Source organism: Hakea prostrata, unplaced genomic scaffold (assembly GCF_041222555.1).
Source record: "Hakea prostrata isolate BN-2017 unplaced genomic scaffold, UWA_Hpros_2 contig_28, whole genome shotgun sequence".
Taxonomy (NCBI): domain Eukaryota; kingdom Viridiplantae; phylum Streptophyta; class Magnoliopsida; order Proteales; family Proteaceae; genus Hakea; species Hakea prostrata.
The window spans coordinates 325668-349381 of record NW_028291147.1 but is presented as its reverse complement, the minus strand read 5'-3'; positions in this window follow the sequence as shown (position 1 = coordinate 349381).

The window sequence follows — 23714 nt, the reverse complement described above, 5'->3', positions numbered from 1 at the left end:
AAGTTACCATACTTAGATTAATCATGGTTCTTGAAGAATTCAAGATACAAATCATAGACTAGAACAATAGGAGAATGAATCATTGATTTTGATAAAGATATCATGGAAGGCATACTTAGATCTTCAAGAAAATAGATCTAAGAACATGAATCTAAATAAGGAAACAAAACTTACCATAGATGTATCAGTCATCATTTTTGAAGAAAGCATGGTATGATAGAGGAGAAACAACTAGAGATTGATAGATCATGGATTATGTAAAGAAAACACAGCGATTGACTACTAATATGATCAATATAATAGATCTAAGAACATCAGAATTTAAATCAAAGATAAACGAAGACGAGAACATGATTTAGATCATGATTCCTTCAAAAGCTTGCAATGATCATGATTACGGACATTGCTTTAGCCTTTAATCCTTAGGAAGATCATGAGAGATAAGTTCAGAGATGTTTGCAACAGAGAATGCAGCATCTCCTCTACTGTCTCAACTCAAAATGGAAAGAAAACAAGGATGAAGAAGAAGAAGAGAGTGTAGACATACCTTTGATGCAAAAGGAAGAGTTTTGACGAAGATCCGTCAAGATAAACACCAAGGACGCAAGGGAGATTACTTGCAGAGGTCTTTGGTTTGTTCCAAAGAGTTTGGAGGCAGAAAATATGAAGTAGACTCGAGATTGGACTTAAATAGAGCAAGCAAGACCTAATTACCAAAGACAGAACCCATTGGTCGAGTGGATTGGTCGACTGGTCCAGTCGACCAATCAGTTCAGCAACTTCGAAACAGGGAATTGAAGGCCCAGATAAAATCCAAACCTAAAGGGGTTTTGCACACACACCAAGTGACTTACCTAATAGGTAGAAATGCCTTCAAACCATGATAGAGAGCACTCCAAGTCCATCAACTAATCCTCGTCATCAACACTCATGGATTCAAAGCCAGACACCAAGTCCTCCACTGGGATGGCCCAAAGCTGACTTCTTGCTTTACTTTGGGTCACTGGACCTACAAATAACAAAGTTTCCGGGTCAAGGTTAGGGCTGGGTTTCACACCAACCAACTCGGTTTAGTATCCTTCGCAACCTAGGAGCAAGAATCCTCACGGATTGGCTACCTCTGTTGGACTCCACTCCTTAACCCTATGGTCATCCACATATTATTGGGGCGGATGCTCTCATGATTCCTCACGACACCCGGTCCAGTCCTTGGACATCCATGAGCCCAACCCTAACATATGCATCCCTACCATTTATATGACTAACAGTGGACCACCAAGTCACATCACTGTCATCACGGGTCACTCGGTTTCAATCCCCCTACCGAAAGGGTAGTAGCATGTGGGGTACCTAGCCACGCAATCTAGACTCATCCTAATAATGTCATCAATTAATCATGATAGTGCTGAAGGTATCAACGGGCATGTGTCCCATTCCACAGCCTTCTGATATCACCAGACAAGATATCCCAAAAGGAACACCCCAACTATCATAACCATATACCAATTACCATAATCATATAACATTCACAATTTACCAGGTAATTATGAAATCAAGGCAAATAGCAGTAGTATATTAGAATTAAATACAACTATAGCAGCATATAACAATAGAAATTAAGACTAACAACTATCAGATTAACATGTTCAAATATATGTAGATAGATAAGATAACTGTCCTTACTTGCATATAATTTGAATGTCCATAAAATGGAATCCAGTAACTATTAGTAGACTTTTCTTTCAAACAGTAAACACCTAAACACAGGGTTATTAGAATATATAAGTCACATGAATCAATTTGAATCATAACCAAAATCCAATTGGTCACTGTTTACCAGCCGGTCGCTTAGGTTGAGCGACCGCCACTAGTGACCGCCCCAAAAACAGTGAGTTTCAATCCGAAATCAGGCTTCGAGTAATCTTGACCTAAGTCTCGAATTAAACACTCCCTAAGCCAAAAGGGTGAGAGAAAACTAACCATTACCATCAATAGATTACCCATAACCCTTCCCTTGATTGGATTAACCATCTCACGGAAACAGGGTTTCGATTACGGTTATTCCATCTCAAGTAGATTAAAAAGAGAGTTAAAATATCCAAGGGGGTAATCAAAAAGTTGAGGGAAAAAGGGTAATACTAATTTAACGGACAAAGAGAGTAAAGAACAAAGGGTTAATTCAATACCTCACGCCAGAGAGTCAGAGAAGGAAAGAACTGATCTTCCAAGTCACTGTCAGTACTCCAGAGACTCTTTTGGATCTTCCCCGCAGCCGTCTAACCTCCCAAATAAGCAACCACGAATAAAGTATTCGTTAATTAGACGGAGGTTGCCTTTTATAGAAGTCAGGGGGCAAAATAGGGCAAAATCCCCGAAAACAGACCGAGCGGTCGCTTGGGCCGGTCGCTTAGGTTGAGCGACCGCCACTAGTAACCGCCCCCATGTAATTTGCCATACGAGGGTTCTTTTACTAGGGGGTTGATACCCAAGGCCAACCTAGCCCTAAATAAGAGATGGGGGAGATCTTACCTTCATTCCGGACATCTCTGAACAACCCTTGACTTCCAGAATTCCAAGTTCCAGCCAAGGCAGGCTCTTTAGATAAAGGATCCAGATCCATGGGTCCTGGGTATGGATCATGGGCTTCAATCTGAATACTCCACAAGTTCACCCGACTAGACCTTCGGGTTCTCGGACCTGGAATATGGATCTCGGGTTAGAAATATGGGGGGTGTTACATTCCTCCCTCCTTAAAAGAAATTTCGTCCTTGAAATTACAACGTACCTGAAGGTCCAAAAAGGTGTGGTTACTGGAAAGAGGCCATATATCAGTAGAGTTGCATATGGATAGGCTTGCGCTCATGGGCGCTCAAGACCGGTAACCAACCCGTGAGGGGACGTGAGAGCTTCCCATTTACCATATGTGGATTACCTGTAGGGTTGATGAGTCCGTAGTCAGGGACTATGAGGACTCTAGTGTGAAGGATATCGGAAAGGATCGCCAAGGGCGAGGAATGGACGTATCTGGATCTGACTTGATGTAACTAAGTAGGAGACTTGCATTTGGCTAGGCTTTGACCCTGACATGCGCCAGTACTTAGACCAATGATGATGTGAGAGAGCGGTGACTTAACCCCCAGCCATGGAATGTCCCGAGGGATGCAGGACCCATTACCAACTGATGATGAGTGATTGAGACCTTCTTAAAGAAGTACGGTGCTATGACTTAAAGCATGTCTGCCAATAGATACCAGCATACATAGAGTTAGAATCATACATTTATTGTTTGTCTCATACCATATTGCATTTATGTTTGTTTTGAAATCCTGCCATTTATGTTGTTATGGATTAATCGCCCTTACTTGAGTTTCTTTGAAACTCATTCCTTTTGTACAATGTTTTGTTTGACTACTCTACAGGTTTTGAGTATCATGACTGCTCGTATGAAGAAGCGCAAGGAGAAGAAGCATATCTCCAGGAAGGTGATTGCGGTTACCACAATTACACCGAAGACTCCGCGGGTGTTTATTCTGCGTACGATGCTTAGTCCGACCATAGAGTGGAAGCGCCCTTGCGCCATTTTTGAGATTTATACTTATAGAGATCTTGTCTATAAGATTGAAAACAATTTAGTTACCTATTGTACCTACTATTGGGATTAGTTTTCATTCCTTTCCTTTTCTTTTAGTATTACATTTCCGCTGGTTGTAGAGTGGGATTCCGCCTCACTATACTTTATTGATTTGACATTCTGATTGTCTTTCGTACTCTGATTATATATGGTTTATTCCTTGCTTATTTGGATCTTTGGTTTATCTTTTGTACATTGATTATTATTGTTCATGATTATGTTATTGTCTATGTGGGAGGTTGATTACTCGATACTTGGTCTTCGGGGCTGTGGATCACACACTCGGGTATGCCAGGTAGGGTACCGGCAAGGTGGATGTGACATGATGCATTATGATTCTAACTATATGTATGCTGGTCTCTATTGGTGGACATGCTTTATGTCATAGCACCATACTTCTTTAAGAAGGTCTCAATCACTCATCATCAGTTGGTAATGGGTCCTACATCCCTCGAGACATTCCATGGCTGGCGGTTAAGTCACCGCTCTCTCACATCAACATTGGTCTATGTACTGGCATGTCAGGGTCAAAGCCTAGACAAATGCAAGTCTCCTACTTAGTTACATCAAGTTAGTTCCAGATACATCCATTCCTTGCCCTTGGCGATCCTTTCCAGTATCCTTCACACTAGAGTCCTCATAGTCCCTGAGTACGGACTCATCAACCCTATTAGTTATCCACATACTGTAAACGGGAAGCTCTCACATCCCCTCATGGGTTGGTTACTAGTCTTGAGCGCCCATGAGCCCAAGTCTATCCATATGCAACCCTACCAATAAATGGCCACTTTCGAGTATCCACAATGTGATCCATGTCCTCTCAAGGATTGGTTACCGGTCTTGAGCACCCATGAGTCCCCATTGCTACCATGGGTCGTTCAGTCTCAATACCCCTCTGATTAGGGTCTGACATAACGGGACATCCTAGCCAAACACTACTAGATAGCCCTAAATATGTCATCCAACAGTTTAGGAAAGTGTCCAAAGGGCATCTCCAGAAACATCCCATAATATTCCCGTAGTTGTCCAAGGACAAAAGTGTCAAAAGGACACCTCCCCTTTCCAAACCATACTTAATCATTCACAAACGTAAATCCATCATATCACAAGAACATCTAACTTGCATATAATTAGTAAGTAAATCATACATGAATCAATTTAGCATAAACAAGTAATGCTACTGTAATCAAGGTAGTTGCATCAGCAGTATATCAGTGTAAAAATATAATTACGGAAATAAACCCAAGAAATTCAAATATAGACACTAGATTCATGCAATCTATGTAATTAAGGAAATAACCATCCTTACCTTATATAACTCGCAAAGGATCTTGGGGAATCAAGTAAGAGCTTGTCTAAACTTGGAAAGAAAGTCCTAAACAAGTATATATATAACATATTAGGAAAGATACCTAGAAGGAAAGATATCAATTCATCCAAAACAGACCAAATATGAGGTTGCTGTCCTCATTGGTCGATTGATTGGTCTACTGCTTCAGTCGACCAATGAGTCGACCAACAGAGACAGTGGCCTACAAAATCAGAGATTTTTGAATACAAAACCGAATTTGGTGGTTCAAAAGGGTACCAAACAGGAGGGAAACTACAAGGGTAGTATGCTAGTATATAGAGGACTTCAAAACCCTAATCATATCAAGTCTCCAAGTTACAAATTAGGAAACAAAAAGTTACCATAATTAGATCACTCATGGTTCTTGAAGAATTCATATCAAAATCATGGACAAGAAACAATAGGATGATGTATTACTAATGTGATAAGGGATTCATGAAAAGCATTCATAGATCTTCTAGAAAAATAGATCTAAGATTGAATAACATCAATCTAAATAAGGAAAGAGAATAGATACATGTTTTCTTCAAAAGCGAGTGATGATCTTGATGAAGATCATCCACCAAGCTTTAGATCCTTAGGAAAAGAGAGGGAATGAGTAAAGAGATAGTTGCAACAGAGATACAACATCATCTCTACTGTCCTCAATCAGAAAAGGAAACAAAAGTAATGGAGAATCAAAGACGAAACATAAAAAAGGATGATCACATACATTATTGTGTAAATGCACGAGATTTGACGAAGATCGTCAAGAAAATCACCAAGGATGCAAGGGAGATGACCTGCAGAGGGCTTTGGTTCGTTCCAAAGAGTTCGGAGGCAGAAAATATGAAGTAGACTCGAGATTGGACTTAAATAGAGCAAGTAAAGACCTAATTAGCAAAATCAGATCTCATTGGTCGATTGATTGGTCGACTGGCCCAGTCAACCAATGAGTCGACCAATCAGGACAGCAAGTTCAAAACAGGGAAATGAAGGCTCAGATAAAATCCAAACATGAAGGGGTTTTGCACACACATTAAGTGACTTACCTAGTAGGTAGAAATGCCTTCGAACCAAGCCAGAGAGTACTCCAAGTCTATCAACTAATTCCATCTTCATCAGGGTGCAGTTTCCATAAATGGAACACTGTCATCAACACTCATGGATTCTAAGCCAGACACCAAGTCTTCTACTGGAAGGGCCCATAGTTGACTTCTTGCCTTACTTCGGGTTGTCGAACCTACAAACAATAGGGTTTCCGGGTTAAGGTTAGGGCTGGGTTTCACAAAAACTCTTGATCGTCCACTTAAGTGGCTAAAATTAAAAGCTGCCCACATTAGCCCTTTTTAAGAGTTACAAGTTACCCATAGTTACTTTTCTGTAAACTTTGAAGTTGAAATGACTAGTTTGCCATGGAATGAAGGGAAATATAAATTCTTTAATTTACAAAAATTCCTTGTTGACTCTGATACGGGAGGATTTATACCCGACCGTTGAGAAACCGAATGGGGCTTAAGCAGATATTCCAGTTGGGTACTTAGCAAACTTACTAAACAAAAGGCGCCGGTTATGCTGGACATATATGGCAACATAATCCTAGATGGAAAGTCAACTAAGAAAGATGAACAAGTGGGATAAATGACGAAAGCTCATGATCAGGAAGATATGACGGCCATTATCGAGGAAGAGTGTCTATCCCCAAATAGGTAACCCACACCCTATTTAAACAGGGACTCACCCCTTTGGAAAGCATCCAATACATTTTGAACATAACCCTGTGTAGAACTTGCATGGTATCTTAATCTGGTCACTGTCTAACTTAGCCATCGGAGGCAGTTGCATAACATATGAGCCGACCTACCTCTAACCCTTCTTACATGACTCATCGTCTCAGGAGCCAGAAGGGGCTTAGTTGACATCTGTATATTAACTGAGATGCATCAGTTTGGCACCGTCTGTGGGAAAGACAATCTTTAAGTCATGGCAAGGCGAGGAGCTAATAACGGGTGCACTCGGCAAGAGACCGCCAACAGTAACCCAGACCTAGAAGATCAAACACATCAAAATAATGGGGCTAAGCACTCAACTCGAGTGGAACAAGATCCTCCCAAGGATAATCAGATACTTGAAAATCCTCATGGAGAAGGCACATCGAGGAGGCCCCAAGGATATGCTACTGCGGCCGATGTAGATGAAATCTGAAGAGGAATGCTCGAGATGTAGGGGGTATTGAGAGGATTGGTCCATCAGATCGGAGTCGAACAAGGACCAAGACACAACACCCAGACCGGATGGTTACTCAGAGCCTTCCAAAATGCAAGGAGAACCCGACTGCGAGGAGGGCAGGCCGAAGGCCAAAGATTAATGCAAATAGGTCCTGAACATGATCAAAGACAACCAAATAATGCAAGGATCAATGCCCTTGACCTCATCTCAGTTCCTTACCGAACTGTTGCCTTCTTCAAAGGAGTCGTTGAGTCGAGAATGAACAACATGGGGAGAGTCAACCCCAGGGAGCCCGATCAAGGGTATCAGTCTCCCAAACGCAGTTCAGAAGAGTGAGCACCGCGGAGTCAGGTGGGAATGGTGTGAGGCAAAATCATCTCCAAAGAAGAATGGCCAAGGTAGAGCGCAGACTAGAGGACCAGGATCATGATGAGGACCTAGACGTCGTGGATCGAGAGCCATTTTCCGACGAGATAATGAATATGCCCCTCCCACAAAATTTTATCATGCCAACTTTCACTCCATTCGAGGGAAAAAAAAACTTGAAGGAACATATTAGTTACTTCAAGTCCGTGATAACTGTACTCGGTCGGGAGGACGAACTACTCTTTAGTACTTTCCCGACCTCTCTTAAGGGCCCGACCATTAAGTGGTTTAGCAACTTACAACTGGGATCAATTCATAATTTTAGAAAGCTTGCCCAGAAGTTCATAGCCCGATTTAGAAGCACAATTGGGGCAAGAAAACGTCTGACAACCTATTTGCTATAAGGCAGGGACGAAATGAATCAATTCGGGACTTTTTAAAATGTTTCGATGAAGTGGCTATTGAGATCAAGGAACTTGATGACCAAGTTGCATATAGCACACTTTGGAGTGGCATCACTCATCGAGGGCTTTTGGAGGTCTTACTAACAGACAAGCCCAAAACTTACAGGACGTTATTGCGTAAGTGTCAGAAGCAAGCTAGTGTGTACGAAGTAATCAATGCCCGGGTGAACGCCGACCGAGAACGAAGACCCGAGAATGAAATTAACCTTTCCAATGATCAGGATCGAGGATCAAAAAGTAGGTGGAAGCGGCACCAAGAACGAGAAAGATTCACCCCACTCAATGCGAAACCATCGGAAATTCTGATGCACAAGAAATCATTGAAATTGCTCGAGAAGTTACACACTTGACAAGTGGATTGGAATATGACCAAATATTGTCGTTTTCACAAAGATTATGGCCACCACACCAATGGGTGCAGAATCCTCAAGTCTGAGATTGAGAAATTAATCCACGACGGGAAGCTTGGTCAATACGTTCGAGGAACAGGAAAGTCCCGAGAGAAGTCACCAGAGCCTAGAAAAAGGGCCCGATCTACAAGTTCGGGAGAAGCCACCAAGAAGGCTGAAAAAGGAAAGGAAAAGGAAGGTCGGGAAGAATCACCTGTATATGTGATAATGGGTGGCCTGACTATTGAGCCAATAAAAAAGGCAAAATAGAAATCTCGGTTTGTGGGAGCAGTTCATCTCCCAAAAAGAGAAAAAAACCCAGCATGTCTTGAGCCAATAACTTTTACCGATGATGATTTGAACGGGATAGTGGCGCCCCATGACGATACTATCATCATCAAAGTAAATATAGCAAATCGGGAAGTTCACCGAGTCTTAGTTTACACGGGTTCCTCGGTTGATTTGCTATCATACGAAGCATTCAAGAGGCTAAAATTAGCAGATGATCTGCTAACCCCTTGTGCAACACCACTCTATGGTTTTGCACGGTCCTCAGTAATTGTAGAAGGGATGATTTATCTTAATCTAAAGATTGGGACAACACCCTGTGACACTCTTATTCGGGTTAATTTCATGGTGGTGAAAGACCTGTCGGCGTATAATGTGATATTGGGATGACCAACACTCAATGCTCTGGAAGTAGTCGTTTCACCACGGCACATGAAGCTCAAATCTCCAAAAAATGCTAGGGTGGGCGAGAGCAATTCCAATCAGTCCACCTCTCGGCAGTGCTATGTGAATTACTTAAAACAAAAGCGGAGCTCTGAAAGCTCGGGAAGTGCCTTGACGATTGAAGCTAGAGATGACCGGGACGAGGAAAACATGCAGAGAGTAGAGCCAGTCGAGAAAATAGATAGAATCCAATTAGATCACGATTATCCTGATCGAGAGACATTCATAGGGTCTAAACAACCCGAGGACTTCAGAAAAGAATTGACCAAATTCTTATGTGATAGCTCCGACATCTTTGCATGGTCAACAAATGACATGCCCGGGATAGACAAGCGCGTAGCTGAGCATAAACTCTAGAGTTAGAAGGATGCAATCCCGATCATCCAAAGAAGATGAAATTTTTCAATCGAGAAACATGAAGCCATCAGAGTGGAAACGGAAAAACTTGTGAAGTTAGGATTTATCGAACAGATCGAGTGCCCAACCTGGTTGGCAAATGTTGTAATGGTCAAAAAGGCGAACGGGAAATGGAGTATGTGTACTGACTACACAGATCTAAACAAGGCTTGTCCAAAGGACTGCTACCCTCTTCTTAGGATTGACTTACTAATCGATGCAACGGCCAGGCACAAAGTTCTCAGCTTCCTGGATGCCTATTCAAGATACAACCAGATCTTAATGAGTCTGGAAGACGAGAAGCACACCTCATTCATGATTGATCGGGAGAGTTACTTCTACAGAGTAATGCTATTAGGTTTAACGAATGCAGGTGCAACGTACCAAAGGGCACTCAACGAAATTTTCCAACACCAAATCGGGAGGAACATGGAGGTATACGTTGATGACATGCTCATGAAAAGTCTAGTATGGGCCCAACAGTTAGCAGACTTGGAAGAGACATTCGATGTCTTAAGGACTTATCAGATGTGCTCGAATCCTGAGAAGTGTGCGTTCGAGGTTTCGTCCAAGAAGTTTCTCGGATTCATGGTCTCTCAAAGGGGGATCAAGGCAAATCCTAAGAAGATCAAGGACTTGATTGAATTTCAACCCCCAAGAACCATAATAGAAATCCAATGCCTGATCGGAAGAGTGGCAACGCCAAATCGGTTCATATCCCGTGCGGGTGAAAAATGTAATTCTTTCTTCAAAGCATTGAAAGCCACGCCAAGCTTGGGAGAAATCATGTGGACGAACGATTGCCAGAAAGCATTCGAAGAACTCAAGAAGTCACTTGGGACCACCCCCCTCTTAGCGCGGCCCATTACTAGAGAGAATCTAATACTCTACTTTGCTGTTTCACCGACCACAGTGAGTGTTGTGTTGGTAAAAGGAGAAACTACACAAAATCCGGTCTATTATGTGAGTCACGTACTCATTGATGCAAAAACAAGGTATCCGGATATTAATAAACAAGCTTTGGCCCTCCTGGTAGCCTCACGAAAGCTAAGGCCTTACTTTTAGGCTCACCCAATTACCGTCATGACCAACTTCCCACTCAAAAAGATCCTATAAAGGCCCGATGTAGCCGAGAGAATAGTCAGGTGGGCAGTTGAACTATTACCAAATCAAGTTCAAACCAAGAACGGCCATTAAAGCTCAGGTCTTAGCCAACTTCATTGTGGAAAATAGCTTACCACAAAGCAAAGACCCAAGTTCAACAACTAAGGCAACTGACCTATGGATATTGCACATGGATGGCTCGAGTAGCAGTTATGGTTCGGGAGTAGGCTTGACCCTTAGAAGCCCCGGAGACTTCATAGTCAGTACGCACTAAGGTTCAATTTCCCGGCCTCAAACAATGAAGGCGAATACGAAGTTGTGCTTGCTGGTCTTCGAGTAGCCTGAGCGCTCAGAATTCGGGAGTTGGAAGTAAGAAGTGACTCCCAACTTGTCATAAATCAAATCAAAGGGGAATATAATGCAAAAGATAAAAGAATGGAAAAATATTTGGCAATGGTCGAACAACTTCAAACATTTTTCGATCAGGTGATTTTCCAACAAATACCCAGAAAAGAAAATGAGAAGGCCGATGAACTCTCCCGACTATCTTTGATCAATTACAAAAGCTTAGATGCAGCAGTATACATACAAGAACCAGACCACCTGAGCACACAAGAAGTTGAGATCCTCGAGATCAGGAATGATCCCGATTGGATGATCCCATTGATATCCTTCCTGAAGGATGACATACTTCCGACTGAGTTGAAATAACTTTCCTTACCTTAATTATTGCCGAAGATAATCCAAGGATCAAAGAGAGAGGTTCCAAACTTAGCAATTAAACCCCTAACAATCAAAGATACAACATTAGGAAAGAAGCCTACAAGATTGGAGAGCAAACGAATCAAACAGAGCGAAAAACAAAGATTCTGACTTCATTGGTCAATTGATTGGTCTACTGACCCAGTCGACCAATCAGTCGACCAACAGAGTCAGTACGAAGCAAATACGGGAAATTTGATCCGAAACTCAATCTACAGGGTTCGGAACTTCACGAAACTTGGAGGAAAACTATAGGATAGTATTCTAACATTAAGGGAGAAAAGATTGGGCACTAATAATGATTAAAAACATTACCTTCATATTTAAAATCATGGTTTCACCAATTGGGTGAAAACCCTAGAATTCGATGAAAAATATACTATGAAATCACGGAAAAGACTAGGGATGATTTAGATCTCATCCAAGAAAAAGGTAATCAGAGTCAAACACAAAGTATGTTATTTAAATTAGATTCAACATCGCTAAGAAATCAGATCCATAAGAAAAACTAGGGTTTCAAAAGGATCTTACAAGAATTAGGGTTGAGATCTCTATGTTGATCATAAATCCTAAAGAAAAGAATGAGATCGTGGAAGAGATGGTTGCAAGGATGCAGCATCTTCTTCTAAATCTCGACCAAGAACAAGATCGAAAAATAAATCATGACACCGAAAAGATTACTAACCTTGAATTGACAAATCGGAGATTAAAGACTTCAAATCTTGCGGAGGATTCTTCGAAATCACCGAAGAGAGTTTCAAACGAGTCTTCCCACGTTCTCAGAGTGTTTTAGAGGCAGAGGACACTAAGAAATATGAAGTGTGTTTAAATAGAGAGTGAAAAACCCTAAAATTGGATTTTCTTGGATTTAACACACAGTTGGTCAACTGGCCCAGTTGACCAATCAATCGATCAATTAGGTCAGCAAGGTTCAAATAGGGAATTGGAGGATCAAATGAACATCAAACCTAAAGAACTTTTACACACACATCAAGTGACATACCTAGGGTGTAGAAATGCCTTTGAACCAAGTCAAATAATACTCATCTTCAGTCAGGTGTAGTTTCCTTTCTAGTTCAAAGCAAGTTTCCAAAATTGGAACTCCAACATCAACAGCCATGGTTTTGAGAGTCAAACTTCATATCTTCCACTGAATGGCCAACAATTGACATCTTCCTTTACTCCGAGTCATCGGACCTACAAACAACAGGGTTTCCGAGTCAAGGTTAGGGCTGGGTTTCACATTCTCCCCCCCCTTAAAAGAAATTTCCTCCTCGAAATTGAAAGCGTACCTGAACTTCCAAAAAGGTGAGGAAACTTCTCCTTCATATCTTCTTCCTTCTCCCAAGAAGCTTCTTCAGAGGTATGGTTCTTCCACCGAATCTTCACCAAAGGGATGGTGCGATTCCGTAGTTGCTTGTCCTTCTTAGCTAAGATTTCAGCTGGCTCTTCATCATAGGTAAAATCAGCACTTAGTCCTTCGGGCACTTGTTGTAGTATGTGTTCCGGATTCTCTATGTATTTTTGAAGCATCAAAACATGAAACACATTATGCACTGCAGCAAGAGATCGAGGCAAAGCCAAACGATACGCAGCAGGTCCAACCTTTTCCAGAATCTCGAAGGGTCCAATTTAACGAGAGGACTAAGCTTTCCTTTGACATTGAATCTCATTACACCCTTGATAAGTGAAACCTTCAAGAAAACTTTCTCCCCAATTTGGAATTCCAAATCGATTCTTCTCTTATTAGCATAGGATTTCTGTCTTGACTGAGCAGACTTAATCCTTTCTCTAATCATGTCGACCATTGCGCTTGTAGCTTCAATCATTTCCGGACCTAAGACTTTTCTTTCACCAGTCTCATTCCAATACAAGGGTGTCCTACAAGTGTTACCATACAAATCCTTGAATGGAGCCATGCCTATTGTTGCTTGATTACTGTTGTTATAGGCAAACTCAACCAAAGATAAGTGTTCATCCCGATTTCCACCCATATCCACTACACAAGATCTAAGCATATCTTCCAAGGTTTGAATTGTCCGCTCAGATTGTCCATCTGACTGTGGATGATGAGCTGTACTCAAGTTTAATTGGGTTCCCAAGGCCTTTTGCAAACTGTTCCAAAACCTTGAGGTGAACCTAGGATCACGATCAGAAACAATTCTCACTGGCACTCCATGTAGACGAACTACATTATCCACATATAGCCGAGCTAGCTTATCCAAAGTATGAGTGATCTTCATAGGAATGAAATGGGCTGATTTGGTCAACCTATCGACAATTACCCATACAGTCTCATTACCATTGCTTGTTCGAGGTAAGCTAGTCACGAAGTCCATAGAGATATCTTCCCACTTCCAATCAGGAAGAGGAAGAGGCTAAAGTAATCCAGATGGGGGTTGATGAATAGCTTTCACACGTTGACAAGTCTCGCACTTGACAACAAAATCATCTACATCGGCCTTCAAACCAATCCACCAAAAATGTTCTCTTAAGTCCTTATACATCTTGGTGCTTCAAGGGTGTACTGTAAAGATCGACTGGTGTGCTTCCTTCAAAATCTCTTTCTTGATTTCTTCATCAGCTGGCACACAAAGTCTACCTCTAAACAATAGGGCACCATCCATAGATATACCAAAGTCAGGGTCCGAATCAGGATTCGAAGAAATACTCTCAATCTTTTCCTTAAATTCCTGATCAGAACCTTGCAGGCAACAATTCTGTCTCTAAGGGTGGATCTTGCTGTCATAGCAGAAAGAGCAAAATCCGAACCTTCAGGGACCACTTCCAAATCAAAACTTGAAATCGAAGACAACAGAGGATGACTCAGAGCATTCAAGTCCAGTACTTTCTTCTTACTTTTCCTGCTAAGAGCATCAACAACCACATTCGCCTTACCAGGGTGATACTGAATGTCACAGTCATAATCAAAGACCAATTCCAACCATCTTCTTTGTCTCATATTTAACTCCTTTTGGGTAAAGAAGTATTTCAAAGTTTTATTATCCCTGAAAACATAAATTTTCTCACCATAGAGGTTGTAAAACCCAGCCCTAACCTTGACCCGGAAACCTTGTTATTTGTAGGTCCGATGACCCGAAGTAAAGTAAGAAGTCAGCTTTGGGCCATCCCAGTGGAGGACTTGGTGTCTGGCTTTGAATCCATGAAAGTTGATGATGAAGTTCTATTTATGGAAACTGAATCTTGATGAAGATCGGATTAGTTGATGGACTTGGAGTGCTCTCTATCTTGGTTTGAAGGCATTTCTACCTATTAGGTAAGTCACTTGACTTGTGTGCAAAACCCCTTTAGGATTGGATTTGATCTAGGCCTTCAATTCCCTGTTATGGATTTCTTTGTCGGCATTGGTCGGTCGATTGGTCGATTGGACCAGTCGACCAATCCACTCGACCAATGAGTGTCTGTCTTTGGCAATTAGGTTTTTCTTGCTCTATTTAAGTCCAATCTCGAGTCCACTTCGTATTTGCTGCCTCCAAACTCTTTGGAACGAACCAAAGACCTCTGCAAGTCATCTCCCTTGCATCCTTGGTGATTTTCTTGACGGATCTTCGTCAAAACTCTTCCTTTTGCATCAAAAGGTATGTCTACACTCTCTTCTTCTCCTCCATCTTTGTTTTTCTTTCCTTTTTGAGTTGAGACAGTAGAAGAGATGCTGCATTCTCTGTTGCAAACATCTCTGGACTTGTTCTCATGATCATCCTAAGGATTAGAGGCTAGAACAATGATCTTAACCAAGATCATTGCAAGCTTTTGAAGGAATCATGATCAAACCATGATCTAATCTTGTTAAACTTCTGATTTGAATTCTGATCTCCTTGGATCTTCTATTTTGATCATGTGAGTAGTTAATTACTATGTTTTCTTTTCATGATCCATGATCTATCAATCTCTAGTTGTTCTCTTCTACCATACTATGTGTTCTTCATGAATCATGGTAGTTACATATATGGTAGGTTTTATTTCCTTATTTAGATTTATGCTTCTAAGCCTATTTCCTTGAAGATCTAAGTATGTTTTCATGATAACTTTACCTGAAGCAATGATCCATCCTCCTATTGTTCTTGTCTTTGATTTCTATTTCGAATTCATCAAGATCCATGGTTGATCTAATTATGGTAACTTTTTGTTTCCTAATTTGGATCTTGATGTCTTGTTTGAATTAATGTTTTGAGGTCCCCTATATGTTAGAATACTACTGATGTAGTTTACCCCTTGATTAGTACCCTTTTGAACCACCAAATTCGGATTTCATATCTTAAAACTCTGTTTTTTTTAGGTTATCGTCTCGCATTGGTCGACTGATTGGTCGACTGGACCAGTCGACCAATCCACTCGACCAATGAGTTCAGCAACTCCAGAATTGGTCTATGTTGGATGTTTTGGTATCTTTTCTGTTAGGGATCTTTCCTAATATGTTGTATACACTTGTTTAGGACCTTCTTCTCAAGTTTGCCAAGATCTTACTTGACTTCTTAGGATTCCTTTGCGAGTTATAAAAGGTAAGGATGGTTATTTCCTTAATTACATAGATAGCATGAATCTAGTTTCTATATTCGAATATCATTGATATGTTTCCTAAATTAGATTCTTACAATGATATACTACTGTTGCATAATCTTGATTACAGTAGCATTGCTTAAATTGATTCATGTATGATTTACTTACCAATTATATACAAGTTGATTGTAATTATTGATTTCTTTCCATATATGAAGTTACCATATATGTGATGATATGAATTGATGCATGTGTATGCTTAAGTATGGTTTGGAAAGGAGAGGTGTCCTTTTGACACTTCTGTCCTTGGACTACTACGGGAATATTATGGGATGTTTCCGGAGATGCCCTCTGGACACCTTCCTAAACTGTTGGATGACATATCTAGGATTGTCTAGTAGTGTTTGGCTAGGATGTCCTGTTATATCGGACCCTAATCGGAGGGGTATTGAGACCGAACGACCCGTGGTAGCAATGGGGATTCATGGGCGCTCAAGACCGGTAACCAACCCGTGAGAGGACAGGAATCACATTGTGGGGGCCATTTATTGGTAGGGTTGCATATGGTTAGACTTGGGCTCACGGGCGCTTAAGACCGGTAACCAACCCGTGAGAGGACGTGAGAGCTTCTCGTTTACCATATGTGGATGATCAATAGGGTTGATGAGTCCGTAGTCAGGGACTATGAGGACTCTAGTGTGAAGGATACCGGAAAGGATCGTCAGGGACGAGGAATGGACGTATCTGGATCTGACTTGATGTAACCAAGTAGAAGACTTGCATTTCGCTAGGCTTAACCCTGACATGCGCCGGTACTTAGACCAATGGTGATGTGAGAGAGTGGTGACTTAACCCCCAGCCATGGAATGTCCCGAGGGATGCCGGACCCATTACCAACTGATAATGAGTGATTTAGACCTTCTTAAAGAAGTACGGTGTTATGACTTAAAGCATGTCTGCCAATAGAGACCAGCATACATAGAGTTAGATTCATTCATTCATTGCTTGTCTCATATCATATTGCATTTATGTTTGTTCTGAAATCCTCGCCATTTATGATATTATGGATTTAATCGCCTTTATCGAGTTTCTTTGAAACTCATTCCTTTATTGTACAATGTTTGTTAGACTATCCTGCAGTCTTGAATACTATGACGGTCCCTATGAAGAAGCGCAAGGCGAAGAGGCATATCTCCAGGAAGGTGATTGCGGTTACCACAATTACACTGAAGATCCCGCGAGTGGTTATGCTCCATACGATGCTTAGTCCGACCATTGAGTGGAAGCGTCCTTGTGCCATTTATGAGATTTACACTTATAAGGATGTTGTCTATAAAGTGGAGAACAATTTAGTTACCCATTGTACTTGCTACTGGGATTAGATTTTGTCTAGTTTATTCTCTGTTCGAGCTACTTTTCCGCTGGTTGTAGAGTGGGATTTTTGCCTCACTTTACTTATCTGTTTGATACTCTGATTATATCTATCATTCTGATTTATTTATGATTCATTCTTTCCTTATTGGATTTATGGTTTATCTTCCGCACTTTTATTATGATTGTTCATGATTATGTTATTGTGAATGTGGGAGGCTGATCACTCGATACCTGATCTTCGGGCTGTGGATCACACTCTCGAGTATGCCAGATAGGGTACCGGCTGGGAGGACGTGACAGAGGTAATGTCTCCAAATCTTCAAAGCGAAGACAACAGCGGCAAGCTCTAAATCGTGAGTGGAGTAATTCTGCTCATAATCTTTCAGTTGCCGAGAAGCATAGGCTATGACCTTACCATGTTGCATCAGCACGTAACCCAAACCAATCTTCGATGCGTCGGTGTAGACTGTCAAATAGCAAGAACTATTACGTATAGTCAAAACCGGGGCACTTGTCAATCTATCCTTCAATTCTTGGAAATTCTTCTCACAAGCGTCAGACCAAACAAACTTCTCTTCCTTTCTAGTAAGCTTAGCCATGGGAGCAGCCAACCTAGAAAAGTTCTCAATAAACCTTCTGTATTATCCTGCCAATCCAAGAAAACCTTTTATTTCCGTCACAATCTTCGGTCTTTCCCAATCGGCAACTGCTTGTACCTTTTCGGGATCAACACGAATACCTTCAGTTGAAACCACATGGTCGAGGAATACTACTGTGAAACCCGGCACTAACCTTAACCCGAATACTCTTTTGTCTGTAGGTCTGAAGACCCGAAGTAGAAGTGAAAGTCAACTATGGGCCATATTGGTAGATGATATAGTGTTCGACTCCGAACCTATGGAGATTGAAGATGATGCCCCATACTTGAAGTCATTGTTGGATATAGAGAAGAGACTGCACCTTGATGAAGAGAAGATTAGTTGATGACCTTAGAGCTTGGTGGGATATGATTTAAAGCCATTTTTCCATGCTAGGTATGTTATAGAATATGTGTTTAAAGTTTCGTTTGATTCCGAGTAGTGGAAGACCCTCAAATCCCTATATTTGGCTTTGCTGTCAGCCATGGTCGAGTGCTTGGGTCGACTGCCCAATGCTACCCAGCCAATTGACCCAGAGATGCTGAACTCGAACAGAATCTTCTGTTTTGGGTATCTTGCTATATATACCCCATGACTTCGTGATTTTAGTATGCCTAGCTTCCATAAAACTTAGAGAACGAAGGGAAACCATCTCCAAGCCTCCAAGAGTGAAGAAGAAGACCTAATCTTGCAATCTTGCAAACTCTCTCTCTTGTTCTTCAATTAAGGGTTAGTAATCTATCTTTTATGTTAATGATTTATTCTTTCCATGATCACTCTCATCTCTGAACTGAGATTATGATGAAGATGTTGCAACCTTGTAGTCATATCTTTACAATCTCTTTTCATTCTCTTGTACTATGATCATCTCATTCATTCTTGACATGATTCTTTTGATTTCTTCTTAAACTATGATAATATTTTCTATTTTAATTCATTCTAGCATTATAGATGTTTCTCTATGATTATTCATACCTCTAATCTACTGTGTTGTTGTACTAGAATGAGATCTAATCATCTCTAGTTCATCTCTTTCATTCATAGCATGTTTCCAATGAAAACTATGATTTTTACCAAAATAGAAACTATGGTTCTAAATTAGGAAGTAATGTTTTAATGGTGGTTTGATGTCTAAATTATGCTTTCTAGGCTTAGACTACTGTGTTAGACAATCCCTCCAAGTTTCGTCGCATTCCGGTTTGTGTAGCATAGGTTTCGGATCAAGATTCTATTTTTACTTTCGGATTTGCTCTTGGGCGATCGCCTGGGTCGACTCGGCCAATGCTACTCAACCAATCAACCCGCAACAATGAGAATCTGTTTTCTTCGTCCAATTTGATTCAAATCATGCTTATTCTTTTAGGACTACTTCCTAATGATTGTGTGATGCTATTCTAGGGTTTATTTGCTAACTTTGGATTCATCCTCTTGTCCGTCCGGAATATTCTCGGATCTATTTAAGGTAAGGAAAGTTGTTACCATATTAACATAGATTTGCATAGATTTAGTTTCTAATTTGGGAACTACTTAGATTTGCTACTGTTATGTTAGTTTCTATTATGATATGAATGCTGCAAGTACATTAGGATCTTATTTCCTTATTTACTTTATGTACTTGATTATGTATGAATACTTACTCATGTATGTTTTCTTATTTATTTTATCTTGTCTTCTTATACTCTTTCATATGATGTGATATTTGTCGTAGATGATATGACTGAATTATGATTGTGATTGCTTAGGTATGATTTGGGATTGGGGAATGTCCTTTTGACACTTCTGTCCTTTGACCTCATTGGGAGTAGTATGGGATATTTCCAATGTTGCCCTTTGACGCTTTCCCGGATTATTGGTTGTCATACCTAGGACTTGTCTAGCAGTGTTTGGCTAGGTTATACCCCTGTTATATCGACCCAAATCGGAAGGGTATTGAGACCGAACAACCCGTGGTAGCAATGGGGATTTATGGGCGCTCAAGACCGGTAACCAACCGTGAGGGGACATGAATCACATTGTGAGGGCCATTTATGGGTAGAGTTGCATATGGATAGACTTGGGCTCATGGGCGTTCAAGACCGGTAACCAACCCATGAGAAGACATGAGAGCTTCCCGTTTACTATATGTGGATGACCTATAGGGTTGATGAGTCCGTAGTCTGGGACTATGCTGACTCTAGTGTGAAGGATACCGGAAAGGATCGCCAGGGGCGAGGAATGGACGTATCTGGATCTGAGTTGATGTAACTAAGTAGAAGACTTGCATTGGGCTAGGCTTTACCCTGACATGCACCAATACTTAGACCAAACAGTGATGTGAGAGAGAGGTGACTTAACCCCTAACCAAGGAATGTCCAGGAAGGATGCAAGACCCAACTACCACCGGCAAACCCAAGATGCCAAGATGGCTGAGGGGGAGTGATTGACCTACCCAAAGAAGTATGGTGCTATGACTTAAAGCATGTTTGCCTATAGAGACCAGCATACATAGAATTAGACTCATACATACATTGTTGCCTCATATCATATCATCTTATGCTTTGTTTGTGATACTATGTTATTTATGCTATTATGGAATAACTTGCCTTGCTGAGTTTCTTTAAACTCACTCCTTTTTGTACGATATCTTTTGCGCAATATGAGGAAGCACAAGATGAAGAGGCGTACCATACGCAAAGTGTTGGCGACTACGAAGATTACTTTGAGGATCCCTCGAGTGGTCTCTCTTGTTACCAGGATTAGCCCTACTGTGGAGTGGGAGCGTTTGAGCGTAATCGATGAAGTCTATGTCTATGAGGGCATCCTTTATAAAGTAGAAAAGACTCTAGTTTAGTTAGATTATATCTTTCTTTCTTGTCTTTAGAAATGGTTGTAATCCCATTTGATTATCGAACTACATTCCGCTGTACTCGTGGAGTGAGATTCCGCCTCACTCTATTTTTTATTTATATATCTATTGGTATCTTTTCCGCACTCTGATGAATATCTCGTTACTTTACCTTGATTCATTTGAATAATATTGTTAACATTGATTTAGTCTTGTTCTTGATTATATTGTTGTGAATGTGGAAGGTTGATTTCTCTAACTACTGGATCTTGTGGACTGTGGATCACACACTCGGGTATGCCAGATAGGGTATTGGCTGGGTGGATGTGACAGAGTGGTATCAGAGCCCACAGTTCCAAGTGAAATCCTAACCATAGAAACAATGATAGAACATTCCTGAGTCATAAATCCAGAAGTGACTCAAGTATTCTTAGAAGTGAATAATAGAACACTTGAATTAGAAACTTAAAAGTGAAGCATAATATACTCTGAATAATACACAATAATTCTGATTTAACAACATCACTTAACACAACAAAAGAAATGCATAATGTACAATAAGATGGTGAAACAAAAGGGAACTTCATTAATTTTAGGAAAGTTCTACAACAAGTTACATTTGAGAAACATAAAAGGAAATCCTAGTACAATCTATCTAAGACTACTGTCTCTGCTCTCTAAGTGCTCTAACATCCTCTACAACCTGAGCCAACTGTGACTCCATCCTCTCTGTCTCGCCTCTATCCTCCCTAAAATGGAAGTCATAGAGGGCATCCAGGCACATAGCTCCGCAGCTCTCGGAACTGTTAGTGAAGGGCCTCCGGTCTTAAAGTGTGATGATGTGGGAATATCCTGATGACCCTGATCTGCCTCACGCATCTCAATGTCATATCCTGCCTGGTCATCTGTATCTGGACCCACATCGTGATCACCACCATCCAACTCATCATCATCCTCATCAGTCTCAAGACCATCCTCATCATCTGACCTCTCGGTCTGAGTAATCTGCATCTGCCGAATAGTCCTGGTTCCAATGGCATAGCCAAGCAATCGTCTCTGCATCGGTGTATCCTCCAACCTAACACCGAAATGAGGAAGATAAGTGTGAGTAGAAGACCGAAGCAAAGGTTCCGTACGCCCGGTGACGTCACGACCTCTAACATGACGTTCTGGATGATGAAGGAAAGATCAATCTCGAAACCCTGATATATGCGGTAAATCAGTAGAGCATCCATCACTGATACTCTCTCGTGATGCCCTGCCTTTGGGATGATATTACGACCCACAATTCGACCGATGATTCTAGCCGAATCAGTCATCTGTGCACTAGTCCGTGGTGTGTAGCACCTATCATCTCTCCAAAGTGTGATGCAAACCTCATGCAGCTCATGTGGTAGTAGAAAAGCATCTATCTCTGCCCCAGTCGGTATCCATACACACTCATGAGGATAGTGTGGTACCTTGAAGATCTCAGCCAGTGTGCTAGTAGAAAATCGAATCCGTGTCTCTCGAATTCGACTCTCTAAGATCAACTCGAATGGACCTCGTCTTCAACCCTCCTCGATTGATGTAAGGTTGCTGTAGAACAACCTCACTAAATCCGGATAAACTGGAAGATCCTCAGTGAAAAGATGCGTCCACTCCATCGTATCAAATCTCTGACGGATCCGAAATGTGGTAAGCTATCATAGCCTGAGTAATATGCCATACTCAATGCGGCACCGCTCAAAGAAGGCCTCATATAAGTACTCCGCTCGGGGTGTACTGAACAGATCTCTGCGAATGACTTCGTCTCTCGGCTCCAAAAGTGGAACCTGACCTCTAGCTCTGCCTCTCCTCCCACCCTGTCGTCCGCGAGGAGGCATGATGTCAATATAGCTGTAAAGAAGACAAGAAGAGAATTGACATTAGTAGAATTTCAAAACTTTCAGCATGAAGGGTATTTTCGTAATTTTATCGAAAATTTTGATTTTAGCGAAATTTCAGTTTGAGCATACTAGTATGTACATGATACTTAGAATAGTAGGTTACCATGTTTTATTGGAGAAAAACTTATCAATTTGATGGATTAAAGGTAAAAATTCAGCAAGCATAAAAAGGGGGAAAATTCTCAAATTAGGTCAAAATGCGATTTTTGAAGTTTGGAATTGGCTTAATCGATTTAGATACGCAAGTTCTTCATATCATTGCAAGAATGTAGGAATTGATTTGAAGGCGAAACACTTTGTGGTTTGAAAATGAGGGAAGATTTTCAAAAGAAGGTTTTCGGTTGAGAAATCGTTAGCAAGAAACCATGAGATCGTAAGGAAGCAACGAGAGAGGAAGTAGAAAGAAACGTAAGTACGTTGTTGACTAGTGGGAAGACCACTGCAGTTTCTGTCTTCATTCCCCCCAACCCAAAAAAAAGGGAAAAAAGAAAAGAAAAAGAAGAGACAGAGAGAGAACGCCCAGCAGTCAAAATTTTAAACCATGGGATTCTAAATTTAAACAATGAAAACATACTCTCAAAGCCTTAAATCATGATGCTCTAAACCTAATTGTGTAACACCTAACACTGCAAGGTCTTAAGCCATGAAACATTATCTGCAAACATAAAATATAGAACACTCATTACTAATCTGACTTGAAAACTGTGGACCACAATCAAAGGGTAGTTCCCAAGAGGGGAAAATAAAGCCACCATCTAGAAACTTGTTTTTCTTTTCATTTTTTTTGGGCGGGGGTGGGGTGTCGTGTGTGGGAGGGAGGATTATATTTTGGCAGACAAGGTGTCTGACAAAAGAGTGTCCGCAGATTGACTCGATCTTGAGGAAAGAGCAACGCAATCAGGGGGCTTTTTTGTGTGGGAGGTTCATACAGATCTCTAACTTTGTTTGTTATGAATCTCTTCTTTTGGAATGTTCGCAGTATCGGAAAAGTGACTAAGAAGAGAGCTCTCAAACATTTTCTATATTGCT